Source organism: Odocoileus virginianus, chromosome 26 (assembly GCF_023699985.2).
Source record: "Odocoileus virginianus isolate 20LAN1187 ecotype Illinois chromosome 26, Ovbor_1.2, whole genome shotgun sequence".
In the NCBI taxonomy this organism is placed as follows: Eukaryota; Metazoa; Chordata; class Mammalia; order Artiodactyla; family Cervidae; genus Odocoileus; species Odocoileus virginianus.
The window spans coordinates 36060038-36073941 of NC_069699.1; the positions used below are offsets into that span (position 1 = coordinate 36060038).

General features: G+C 42.8%; 1 protein-coding gene across 5 annotated transcripts in view; it reads right to left on the reverse strand.

The window, feature by feature from the left end:
• PTPRG (protein tyrosine phosphatase receptor type G) overlaps positions 1-13904 on the reverse strand; it is a 751060-nt gene that overhangs the window by 242747 nt on the left and 494409 nt on the right. Inside the window, exons 1-2 of one of the 5 annotated variants that reach the window (XM_020891424.2) lie at positions 2199-2292; positions 1854-1918 (exon numbers count right to left, since the gene is read on the reverse strand). The exons of 3 other annotated variants lie outside the window; for them this stretch is intronic. The gene's annotated coding sequence lies outside the window, so the exon portion shown is untranslated. Of the gene's footprint in view, positions 1-1853; positions 1919-2198; positions 2301-13904 lie in introns of those variants that run through there. One more of the 5 variants, XM_070455763.1, reaches the window with a different exon arrangement.

Genomic DNA, 13904 nt, shown 5'->3' on the forward strand with positions numbered 1-13904 from the left:
GAAGACATCTGTGGTTGGTGTCACTTGGGGTCAGATGCTACTGCTGGCGTCTACTAGGGAGAGGCCAGCGAGGTTTCTAAACACCCTACAATGCATAGGATACTCCTCGCCAAAGCAACTAATTATCCAGCCTAAAATGTCAATAGTGCTTTGGTGCACAAACCATGCCTACACCCACTGCCACAGGAAGGCTAGTCAATGGCTATGGGAAAGCTCTGTGATATTCTCTTTCCTATTACTGAACTTACAGGGAGGAGGAACAAGTCTGCTATAATGGGGCTCAAAGATTGCAGGGTCTTGCCCTTACCCATAAACCAGTAACTTAAGACCTCTTTCACCTACTGGAGTGACTGTAATAACCTTCTTTTCTATTAAAACAACCTATCCTTGTGTGCTATTTTGTACCTAAGCCTGGTTCTGAGATGCAGTGGAGCTTAATGCCCTGGACACAGCAGAGGGGGTGGGGAGCACTAGGTGCATCTGGAACTCATTTGTATTTCAAAAACAGGAAAATAACCACCTCAGTGTTTGTGCTCTTTGTAATGTGAAACTTTTTAGAAATTGCTTTGTACTTGGGAGTAACAGCCACATGATTCACCATGAAATGAAGTCTGGAAAATCATTTTGGATAAATGGACCTATAAATTCAATAGAATTTCCATGACAACATAGACTGTGACACTCAACCACAAATAAAAGGTTATAAATCATTCAAAACCAACGAGGAATCAGCAATATGTCTCCCACTTTGAAATACAAGAAACCTGAAATACAGTTTGTTACTGACTCACCCAAAATTCCCATTATGGTTCTGTCCTCATTTCTGATATTGTACTTTCTACCCCCTGATAGGTTCTGGGGAAATGATGATGCCATGAATCTGCAATCAAGCTAAATAAAATTAACACAGGTATAGAATTAGTTGTATTCCTCCCTTTCTCCCAGCCAAAAGTCTGCCAGAAAGCTTCACACAAAGAGAAGCTGTGCACTTTTACCCAGAAAACTGCAGTGTGCCCTTTGCAGCTAAATGTTGCCAAATTAAGCTCTCCCAAAGAAACAGGTTTATGCAAAACATGTCTGAGAATGGACATATGAGACAATATGGATGGTTTCCAAAGCTTTTCAGACTTCTATAAATCAAAACCTCACCCTCTTATGTTCTAAGGGTAATCTCCACAGGAGGCATTTTTTAGATTAGCTGGGTCAATTGAACTAGAATATCTGCTCCTTAAAGCAGCTCTCTGCTACTCAGATTTTCTGTTTAATTTTACTGAAGGGTGGCACTAGTGGTAAAGAATCCACCTGCCAATGCAGGAGACTTAGGAATCCCAGGTTTGATCGCTGGGTTGGGAAGATCCCCTGGATGAGGGGATGGTAACCCACTCCAGTATTCTTGCCTGGAGAATCCCATGGACAAGAGGAGTCTGGCAGGCTACAGTCCATGGGGTCACCAAGAGTCGGACATGACTGAGCGCCTGAGCACAGCACATGAGGTGCCCTTACAATGGACTCTTCCAGGTCTGATGTGCTGGGACCTCTCCCACTGGGCAGTACTGGCCCCAGGACCAAGAATACAGTAGTTACTCATTAAATGACTGTGGAATAAATTAAAGGAAAGAGCTATTTCTTGCACAGGAGGAAATGCATTGCCTTGCTCTATTCAAACTCGTTCTGATTTTTAAGTTTCCCTTATAGACAACAGCTTTGGGTAGAAAACTTGTAGGAGGGGGGAAACCAACTTATGGAGCTATAAACTGGGGGTCTGCACACCCCTTGAGATACTGCCAAGGGTTGTACGTGTGTGCACTGGACACTGTCTACCTTTTTCATCAGATAAACTCTTATGGTTATACCTATTACCACATTTTCAGTCCTGATGCCACGTGGTCAATGGCTTTCATCAAAATCTTCACAGGTCCTACAAGCCAGAAATGGTAAGAATCACTGATACAAAAATTAAGTGAATATGCTTCTATGAGCACAAAATCTTTTCGCTAAGACAGATCCCTAGAAGTCGTTCAAATTTTCCCCTGAAAAGGGTACACACATTTGATTTTTAAAAAGCCCCACAACAAAATATTTGTTGTGTATCTGTCTGCATCAGTGAATCCTAAAGGAAATTAACCCTGAATATTCGCTGGAAGGACTGATGCCGAAGTTCCAATACTTTGGCTACCTGATGTGAGGAGCTTACTCACAGGAAAAGATCCTGATGATGGGAAAGATTGAAGGCAGGAGGAGAAGGGGGCAACAGAGGACGAGATGGTTGGATGGACTCACCGACTCAATGGACAGGAGTCTGAGCAAACTCTGGGAGATGGTGAAGCAGAGGGAACCCTGGCGTGCTACAGCCCATGGGGTCACAAAGAGTCTGACACAACTTAGCAACTGAACAGTAACAAATGCATCTGCACAGATATACAACAGTAAGGAAAGAAAAGGCTATGGAAAATAACACCAACTAGTAACAGTGGTTTTCTCTAGAGAGGGGACTTGGATTGGTTTGGAGCCAAGGAAGGTAGTTTGTTCTATTCCAATGGTTTAAAATACTTGCTGGCTCTAAATAATAGTTTCTCTGTGTTTGGGGTGGTGGGGGGGTGTTCCTCCAAATGAGGGAAAGGAAAGGGAAGAATCGAAAAATAAAAGAACAGAATCAAAATCCCCATCACTACTGCAGAGGGGGAAGGTGAAGCTAATGGATTCATTTGGGGGACCAAACTCAGAAAATCTGTGTTATCAGCAAAGTGCTCCAAAGGAATGAATCCATCAGCCCCTAGCGACAGACAGCACAGCGTCACACAGGCTGTGATCCTGCTCTATTCCTGACTTCACTCTGACACTATCCACTCTTCATTTATTTCTGCCTGCAGTGAAACACGACTATTCAAGTTCAGTAACACTCCAAAGGAGGAAGGGAAAAAAAAGAAAAAGATAGAGCTACTGTTTCTGACCTACACAGACTATTCAATTCACTTAACACAGCTGCTCTGTTGAAAAGTATATTTATTTAGACTAATAGTTTCCCACCTACCTGGCCATAAAATTACAGCGTGCACACCTAGTAAACACAAAGTACTAATGCTCACAGACTGTATATTTGGTCAGGAAAACACCAGCAAATTAAGGAGGAAAGCAAGGCTGCCCAAAGCTGGGCAAAGCATGGCTCTGCTGATGGCCTGAGTATAACCTGAAAGCAGTGATTTAGGAAGAAGCTCTTAGGAAATGGCTGCAGGCCTCGGTGGTAATGAGGACAGAGTTCTGCCACCAACAGTGCTTTGATCGTCGTTCATAATATTCGTGCTGAATGAGCCTCCTTTCCATGAATTCCCCAGAGTATGATTTTGAATTTCGGGATCTTATAATCAGAGCAAACACATGATGGAGTAACACGGATATGATTAGAACATCTAAGTTCCAGTTCAAGCTCTGCCTCATCTTGTGTTACAATTGGAGACAAATCACTTAATACTTTCTAGATCCCTGTTTCTAAATATGAAAAACTGAGATGATGTTATTAGGTTAATTTCAATGATGATGACTTAAAAAGAGGTTTGATGACTGACTCTTAAGTGTACAGGTTTGATGTTAGGATTAAATACCACAAAACCTATGGATGATATTAATAACTTCTCCCTCATTATTACTCTGGCTATGATAATTATTACATGAAAGTCCTTTTAAAAAATACATGTCTCTGTTCAGCTCGCTATGTAGTACTAAATTCACTGACTGTATGATTTTAGAGCCAAGTCCTCTATTGATTACATTTTCTCATTTCCCATTCTGTTCCATATTCCTTCCCCCTTGCAACATATTTTTATGAAGAAGTTTCAAACATAAGAGCAAAGCTGAAGAATATTACTGTGAACACCTATATACTGCCAACTAGATTTTAACATTAATATTCTAAGAAACTTGCTTTATCAAATAACAACTGGTTCCTCTATCCAGGGGTTTTATCAGGTACTGCATTTTAAAGGGAAAAAAAATTAGCACTTTCAGGCAGTCAACTAGTTACCTCAATATTAAGAGAAAGCCAGGCAATGTTTTCCAGGCTTTGGGTCCAAGCCAGGGAATGTCTTGCTGGTTTGCAAGGGGGTTAATAACTCCATTAATGAGAACATCTTGAGATTCTGATAGCTATAACTCTGCAGGGAACTGTTCATAATTTGGAATAAAGACAGAGTTTAAAGAATTGGACAAAAACAACAAAATATCAAAGCTAGGTCTTGAAGAAACCAAGAGTCTGTAGGAGACAGTGTTAGTCAATAATCATGTTATTGATTGGCTCCATTCATTCCCCACTCTGATGAGCTAATACCAGAACACACCCAGAGAGACTATACATTAAGTGTAACTATGCCTCAACGCTTGTTTCACTTGTGTTGAATTTATAATACATAATGTAACAGTGAACACACCCAGCAGTCTATCCAGGAAGTTTGATTCATTATCTCCACATTTGAGATTCCGCCACCGAAGAGAGTCTTCCCCACAGAACTCCAGCCCAAAATCTTAACGAAGAAGGTACGTTTAAATCAAAAGGAGCTTAAAATTGGCTGTTTTAGTTGGGAATCCAGCAGAGTTGTGTATGTTACTAGGAAGATTCATGGAGTTCAAGAAGTCTGATTTATAACAGCAAAATACTCGGCGCTGGGAAAACTGGACAGCTACATGTAAAAGAAAGAAATTAGAACACTACCTAACACCAGACACAAAAATAAACTCAAAGTGGATCAAAGACCTAAAACTAAGATGGGACAGTATAAAACTCTTACAGGGAACATAATAAAAATATTCTTTGACAGAACACACAGGAAGGTCTTTTTTGAACCACCTCCTACAGTACTGAAAATAAAAACAAAAATAATCAAATGGGACACAATTAAACTGAAAAGCTTTTGCACAGCAAAGGAAACCATAAACAAGAAGAAAAGACAACATTCAGAATGGGAAAAAAAAATCTGCAAACAAAGCAATTGACAGAGATGGACAAAAATACCTAGCTCCAAAATATACAAACAGCTCATGCAGCTCAGTATCAAAAAAACAAACAAGGTAATCAAAAAAGTTGGTGGCAAATTAAGACATAAGACATTTCTCCAAAGAAGACGTAAAGATAGCCAACAAACACATGAAAAGATGCTCAACACCATTCATTATTAGAGAAATGCAAGCCAAAACTACAATGAGGTACCACCTCACACCAGTAAGAATGACTATCACCAAAAAAATCTACAAACAGTAAATGCTGGAGAGGATGTACTGAAAAGGGAAGCCCTATGCACTGTTGGTGGGGATATAAATTGGTACAACTGCTATGGAGAACAGTATAGAGGCTTCTTAAAAAATTAAAAATGGGACTGTCACATGGCCCAGCAATCCCACTACTGGGCATATACCCTGAGAAAACCATAATTCAAACAGACACATGCACCCCAGTGTTCACTGCAGCACTATTTATAATAGCCAGGACATGGAAGTAACCTAGATGCCCACCAACAAATGAATAGATAAAGAAGATATGGTGTGTATATATATATATACAGTAGAATATTACTCAACATAAACAAAATGAAATTGGATCATTCATAGAGATGTGGATGGACTGAGAGTCTGTCATACAGAGTAAAGAAAGTAAGAGAGGGAAAAACAAATACTGTATATTAATGCATATGTATGGAATTTAGAAAGATGGGACAGATGAGCATGTCTGCAGGGCAGGAATAGAGAACAGACACGTGGACACAGCGGGAGAAGGGAAGGGGAAGACGAGTTGTGAGAACAGCAGTGACATGTAATCACCATCGTGTGTAAAACAGGCAGCGGGAAGCTGCTCTATAGCAGAGGTAGCTGAGCTCGGTGATGACCTAGAGGGTGGGATGGGAGGAAGGTCCAAAAGGGAGGGGATGTATGTGTGCATACAGCTGATTCACGTCACTGAATAGCAGAAACACAACACTGTAAAGCAACTATACTTCTATTAAAAAATGTAGATAAACTCATTGTCAATCAATGAGAAAACAACTCAATAAACTGGGAGCAAACTGTGGAATATTATGCAGCTCTTAAAAAGAATGATGTTTATTCTATATCTGACATGCAAAGATGCCCATGAAGACACCATTAAGTCAAAAACTGAAGTTATGGAACACTATGTATGTAATCATCTGATTGTTCAAGAAAAGGGAAAAAACACAGAAACACCAACAGTGAGGAAGAAGAAAACATTGGAACAACCTATAAGAAGCACAACTATGGTTACCTTTGAGAACTAAAAATGCAGAGATGACACAATGGATTCCATTTTTACTTCATATGTTCAGTACTGCTTAAAGATTGTTTCAATGAGAAAACTTTCTTTTGTAAGTATTTAAGATAATAAACAAAAAACAGCAACAACAGAGAAAGACTTAAACAGGAACCAAACAACATACAGAGGACAAGATGCGTCATCAAATTTTATGAAGTATTGACTTTCATACAGAACAGTGCCCAGAGTAAATGCACTTGTAAGTTACCTTGGTGAAGTTTCAGAGTGAGCACTCATGCAACACTTCTGGACCCCAGAAGCCCCATGTGTTTCCATCTGGTCACTACCCTCAAACAAGAGTAACCATCTCCTGACATCCACTAGCAGAGATTCATCCTTCTAACCAGAGAGCTTTTCAGCTCATTTTAAACAAGAGATTCTACGATGCTTTAAAGCAAGTCCTCTCTTTGCCACCAGACGTCAGTCCACATTCTTACAAGGGTTGACAGCTGGAAAATCAGTGAGTTTTTGTTCCCTGGCTTTTTTTATGGATGATGGGGGTTCGTTAGAGTGTTTCGGAGCCTTTAGAGGCACCCTTTTGAGCTATTTTCAAGATGATTGCTAGGAGGTAGATAGGAGGAGGTCCTAAGAAACAGGGATGTGAGACACTCCATGTCTCAGAGTCATCACCCATACTTTTGTGTGCTCCACTTATGAAACAGCCACCGGGCCATGTGCTTTACAAAAATTAGGGCACTTTTTCTGTCATAACAACTTTTACAGGGAGGTGCTACTGCTTCTGTCCTCATTTTAGAGACAGGAAAGGGGAGATGCAGAAAAGTGTAGAAACTGCTTCTAGGAACAGCTGGTGAGCAGTCGGGAACCCAGCCTTGCTGCTCCCCAACAGATCAGACGCCTGGGATGTGGGCCAGGCGGGCCCATGGGACCCGTCAGATGATGTAGGACTATTCACTCAGCCCATCAAAGGCGGTTCTACTGCGCAGCCCTGGCTCTTCCTGGTGTGATGACCACTCATGGCCACAGCGCAGAGCACACCCAACAGCAGAAAGTCTCACTGAAGGGTCTCAGCCTGAGTCGGCTCTGATCACTAGGGCTCTATTTTCTGTCTTCAGGGAGCATGGACGGACTTTGTCTCACCAACTGCTTTGCTTCCAATTAAAGTTCTGACCTATCTGTGAGATGCTGTGAGCACCCTGAACTCACCCTGGTCCTAACTGCCTAGTGGAGTCGTGCTAACCATCAGCAGCTGGGTATGCACTGCAGCTCAGCAGAAGCCCAGTCTTCACCTACTCGGTACAGAAACAACCCAGGGCCACAAACGAAAGCCAAGAACAAGAACAAGCAGAGGTCACAGGGCTCTGGACACTAGCAAAATCGCGGAGAGGGGAAGGACTGAGAACTCAAGAGCAGACCCACTTAAACTGAACATCCAGCCAAACGTCACTGGCCAGCAAGGTCTCTCTTCACTGTAAGGTAACTTAGCTTGCTTACATAGTTACTGAGCAGAGGTTAGGGATGGAGCTGTACCAGACACATGGCTAGGTAAACAGAATCTTCCATCCTGTTTCTAAAGGCTGGGTCCATAGGGATTTGCATGCCAGGGAAATACGTTCACACATGCATTGCTGTATTTAAAGGGGTCACTGGTAGAGGGGTATATTTTTATTCACAGCACTGTTGTTTAGTCGGTAAGTCGTGTCCAACACTTTTGCGACCTCCATGGACTACAGCCCACCAGGCTCCTCTGTCCACAGGATTCTCCAGGCAAGAATACTGGGGTGGGTTCCCATTTCCTTCTCCATGGGATCTTCCGAGCCTGTGGATGGAACCTGCAACGGTAGGGGTATTCTTGACCCCTCAGCCACCTGGGAAGCCCACTGTATTCTAGCTTAATACAGCACATGTCCTGGTCTAAAGGTTGGAATATCGGGCTCTGTTATTTCTTCAAACACCTACACCTCAAGTATTTTTAACATGCTGGCTCAATGATTCCTACCCACGGATTCCTCCTCATGATTGTCTATTTGTGCTGCACGGAAATACCGTTTTTTGTTCTCAGTCTGCGAGCACAGGATGGTGTAGAACATACAGCTCTCTCAATTTTCTGAGTCTTAAACAGCATGCTAACACCCATCTGGAGCTCTTGGGCATTACCTTTTTGGAACATTAACCACACAGCAGATGGATTTCTGCCTTCTGCAGAGCCATTCTACTGAGCTTCCAGGCCATCAGCACTGGGGCTCTCGGAGCTGTGAACCTCTTCGGGTCCTGCTCTGGCAGAGTTATCTTTGTGAATTGGCTTTCCTGGCAGTGAAGCTCTGAGCTCATTTTCCAGTTTTATAAACTGTTACCAGTGTACACAACCGTGTTAACAGTTGGGGGACAAGAGAAAACACACCGACTGATGTGGGGGCCTGGCAACCCTGGGGTATAGATACCCCAACACATCTTGGGAAACAGGGTTCTCTGGGTACCCTGGCAAAGCAACCCACAAAGAAGCATTTCTCCTGAAAGAAGAGTTACAGTTCTCCATTTTCTCTTATTTTTTAAAAAATAATTTTATTTATTTACTGGCTATGCTGGGTCTTTGCTGCTGTGCAGGATTTTCTCTAGTTGCAGTGAGCAGGGGCTACTCTCTCATTCCAGTCTGTGGGCTTCACTGCAGTGGATTCTCTTGTTGAGGAACACGTGTTCTAGGGCACGTGGGCTTCAGTAGTTGTGGCTTCTGGGCTCTAGAGTCAGTAGTTGTGGCTTCTGGGCTCTAGAGCACAGGCTCAACAGCTGTGGCACATGGGCTTACTTGCTCCATGGCGTGTGGGATCTTCCCACATTAGGGAATGAATCCATGTCTCCTGTACTGGCAGGCAGACTCCTTACCGCTGAGCCACCCAAGAAGCCTCTCCATCTTCTTGAACAGGAGAAAAGAGTGGAAATGGGAGGATGAAGGATGAGATGAACCTTAAGTCAGAATTTCCCAAGAACACTCCTGTGTTCAGCTGAGAATGGCTGTGGCTTCTTACCATAAATACCCAGGAAAAAACTCACAGTCTCCTGTAGATATGGCCAGGGTTTACTATCCCTTCCTCTAAGACAGAGGGCCCATCAAAACCCTGATCTTAATTGTAAATATCTCCCAAAAGAGTAAGGAAGAAACATTAGCTTCAGGTCTGCCATCAGAATCATCTGCGTTTTTCTAAAAATGTGGATAACCCTTGTGTTCAGATGAAAGACCCTTACTTTTTAATCTTAAATTTATTCCAAAACAACCTGCTTGCTTGAAAAATCATCGTATTGTTCAGAGAGCATGTTTAATGTGCACTGGGTCTTCAACTCTCCATCCTGCCTGTTGTCTTCCTTCTCATGTCCATGGACAGCACAAAATAGCTGTAAATGCAACAAAAATAGCTGTCTTCCCCATGCTCTCCACCAGCAACCCCTTTAAATAAAGATGAAGTCTAGGCACAACACAGCAAGTGCCAGGACAGCACCATCTATCCATAATGCCATTCCTCTCTTTGTAAACCACTGATTCTCAAATAAGGGTGATGCTGCTCTTCAGAGGACACCTGGCAAGGTCGGCAGATATTTCAGACTGACACAATGTAGTTTGGGTGCTACTGACCTGTCGTAGGTACAGGCTTGTGTTGTTGCTGAGTCACTAGGTTGTGTTCAACTCTTTGCAATCCCCACCAGCCTCCTCTATCCACGGGATTTCCTAGGCAAGAGTACTGGAGTGATTTGCCATTTCCTTCCTCCAAAGATCTTCCCAACCTAGGGACTGAACCTGAGTCTCCTGCATTGCAGGTGGATTCTTCACCACTGCGTGACCTGGGAAGCCCAGGTAGAGGCTTAGAATGCTAGTAAACACCTTACAATGTACATGACGCAACTGAGAATTATCCAGCCCAAAATGTCATAAGTTTCTCTGATAAGTTTGACTTTCTCTGTTCTATTCAGACTCGGTGGACAATGGCTCAGAAGCTCCTCATACACAGAAGGTTGGACAAAAATTTCCAATTTCAAGATGACTAGGCTAACATTTCTTCCCCTGCCTATTCCCAAATCAATCCTATCTGGACAAGATGTTCACATCACGTTTGCCTACTGACTGCAGAGTCAATGTGAACTTGAGTTGGATTACTGTCTCTACTGAATTCTACCTGGGTGAACTCATGTAAAGCTATGGGCTGAAAAGATGTTGTGGAGACTTGCCTGGTCGCCCAGTGGTTAAGAATCTGCCTTCCAATGCAGGGGACATGGGTGTGATCCCTGGTCGGGGAACTAAGATTGTTGCAAGGAAGAGCCAATTCTGACTCCATGTTGGAACTGTTTCAGGATCCCACATGCCGCAGAGCAACTAAGCCCATGCGCCACAACTACGGACACACTGTCCTCAACGAGAGACACCACTGCAATGAGAAGCCTGCATAACACAAGGAGAGAGGAGCATCTGCTTGCCACAACTGCAGAAAGGCCGTGCGCCGTAATGACCCAGCACAGCCACTGAATAAGTAAATAAAAGTCTTTTAAAAATTGATGCTGTAATTCTAAATCCTACCTGTGACTGTTACCTTATTTGGAAAAGGGGTCCTTGCCCACAGACAAGTGAAAATGGGGTCACGAGAATGGATTCCAAATCAGTATGACTGTGTCCTTATAAAAAGGAAAAAATCTGGACATGAAGACACACACAGGGAGAATGCCTTGTGAAGGGGAAGGGGGGTAATGCATTTGTAAGTCACAGAATACTACAGATGGCCAGCAAGCCTGCAGAAGTCAGCAGGGAAGCACGGATCAGATTCTCTTTCAAAGTGCTCAGAAGGAATCCACCCGGCTGACACCTTGATCTCAAACTTGTAGCTTCCAGAAGTGAGAAGCAGTAAATCTGTATTGTTTAAAGCACACCCACTTACGATACTTTGTTAAAACAGCCCTAGAAAGCCAATACAGCGACCTATGCACGTGTCTCAGTTTTCAGTATTTGTTAAGTGGCATTAAACATAACAATATCCAGTTCTTGAGGCTGCTGTGAAAAGCACATGTGACAAAGGAAGCCAAGTGACTAGCCCATGTTAGATGCTGAACAGGCAGGAACTCTTCTCACATCAGAACACCCACCATCAGTGACTAGAACTGGTGAAGCTCCACTTCTAGGACACATTCGTCTTTTTTTTTTCCCCAACACATTTTGCAATTCTAATCCAAAATGTAAAGTAGTATGATGTCATCTTTAAAACAAGTGTAATGCTGTAACAATAGCCTTATATTAATTACCGCTTTAAATTTTGCAATGCAGTGAAAGTATGGACTCAATTCTGCTAATACCTGAAACATAATTGGGCCTTAATTACAATATTAACGACAACAACAATTTATGATGTGAGGGTATCAATCCAGAACAACCAGAATCAGGAAAGCTCAAGATGTAATTTTACCTGGAAAACTCCTACTCATCATCTTTCAAGATTCAAATTAAGAGTTACCTGCTATGTAAAGTATTTCTTAAGAAATATGCCAGCCTCCCCTCAGAACTCCAGAGGCAGGGATGACTTTCTGTGTCCAATTCAGACTTGAAAAGTCATCTATAGACTGATTTGGCAAAACACAAGCCTCTCCCGTCTAAGAACCAAACAGTAAGAAGACGCATCTTTTTCATCTTTGAATCCCCTATCGTGTGTCGTCACATGGTTAACAAATTTAAAAAACTAACGCGGTTCTGTTAAGACTGTGAATTGTGATGCTTTAAAAGGTACAAACATAATGGGTGCGTGCGTGTTTGTGTTCAGTCTTGTCCAACTCTTTGCGACCCCTTGGACCGTAGCACACCAGGCTCCTCTGTCCATGGGATTTCTCAGGCCCTTGAATACGGCAGTGGGTTGCCATTTCCTCCTCACGGGGATCTTCCTGACTCAGGGATTGAACCGGCATCTCCTGCGTTGCAGGAGGGTGCTTTACCAGTGAGCCACCTGGGACAAACATAATAGGGACTCCCATTTTGTTTCCATTTCCATAAACCTCAAGGAATTCAAATGTCCCAAAGAGATGCGTGGTTAGGCAGCTGTCTCGATCTCTGCTTTTAACCTTGCCCCTTCCTCCTTAATCTTCCTGGGTGAAGTCAAGAGACACCCAGAAGAATGACAGACTTTCTAGATTCTTTCCTCTTCATCAAATTATCTGGGCCACATTTCTCTGCCTGGAGGCCCCCACTACCATCAGCAAGTTCATGACATTGACTGATTGTTACAAATGAATCTGCAGACACTAATATCTTAACAAGCTACTCTGAGCTGGTGGCATGTACACTGAAGACCAACTGGAGAGAGAAGATAAAGTTACAACTTAAATTACAAGCCAACTAATAATGGACGCCATCCATACTATTGAAAGCCCACGAGAAGATTCTGAAGGCAGACAGGGCTTTTCCCTGGTTCAGCACTATAGAAACTAGAAGTTTAGTGTACCAATAATACTATTCTAACCCAATAAGCACTAGGGTATCAGCAGCAATTAACTTTGGTCATGAGCAGGCAAAAGGGGGCAGAAAGGCCCAAAGTCAGCAGAAAGTGAAACTGTTAGTCACTCAGTCATATCTGATTCTTTGCGACTCCACAGATTGCAGCTCACCAGGCTCCTCTGTCCATGGAATTTTCCAGGTACAAACACTGGAGCAGGTAGCCATTCCCTTTCTCCAGAGAATCTTTCTGACCCAGGGATCGAGCCCAGGCCTCCTGCATTGCAGACAGACTTTTTACCACCTGAACCACCCTGAAGGAGCCCTTATGGGTAAGAACCAGGTTACTGACCAGGAAGAGACACTCGGCAGATGTTAAAGGTGAGGGAAAAGTTTAACATCTTGTTGTGGATGGTAGTTACCTGGTTGTTGTCATTGTTTAGTCACTAAGCTGTATCTGACTCTTTCACAACCCCGCCAGGGTACAGCCTGCCAGGATCCTCTGTCCGTGGGATTTCCGTGGGTTGCCATTTCCTCCTCCAGGGGATCTTCCCTACCCAGGCATTGAACCCTTGTCTCCTGCATTGGAAGGCAGGTTCTTTACCCCTGAGCTACCAGAGAAACCCTACGTGGGTATACACATACGTAAAATCCATCCAGTTGAACACTTATTACATGACAACTTGACTACAGGTATGTTATATCACAATAGAAAAATTTTAAAATTCACAACTGTATAAACAGTTTTCTTGGCAGAGCTGGGAAGCCAAATTATCTAACAGCCAGGTTGAACCTCCAGACCCTTTAAAAGTGTACAGTTGAGGGAAAGTATCAGGGATGTTGAGATTTCTGTTTACATTTAAATGAGAAGAAATCTCAGAATGGACACCATTCTCTGGAGAGCCAGTGAAGAACCCTGAATATAGCTCCTTGCATGCTTTTGAGCACACCACAGGTGTGAAAAAGAAGTCACGCTTATCTTTCCGACAGCAAACAAATCGTGCCTTCGGAATATTAAGCACCAGTTACAGAAGTTTCACATGTAGTAAAAGCAAGGCAGTGAAGTTTGAAATACGGATAATCGCTTCCAAATTACTGATTTCCTTTGGAGAGCAATTGCATTTATAAATATGAATACCGTCTATATTAAACCGAGAAAAATGACACTCAAGTATCTGT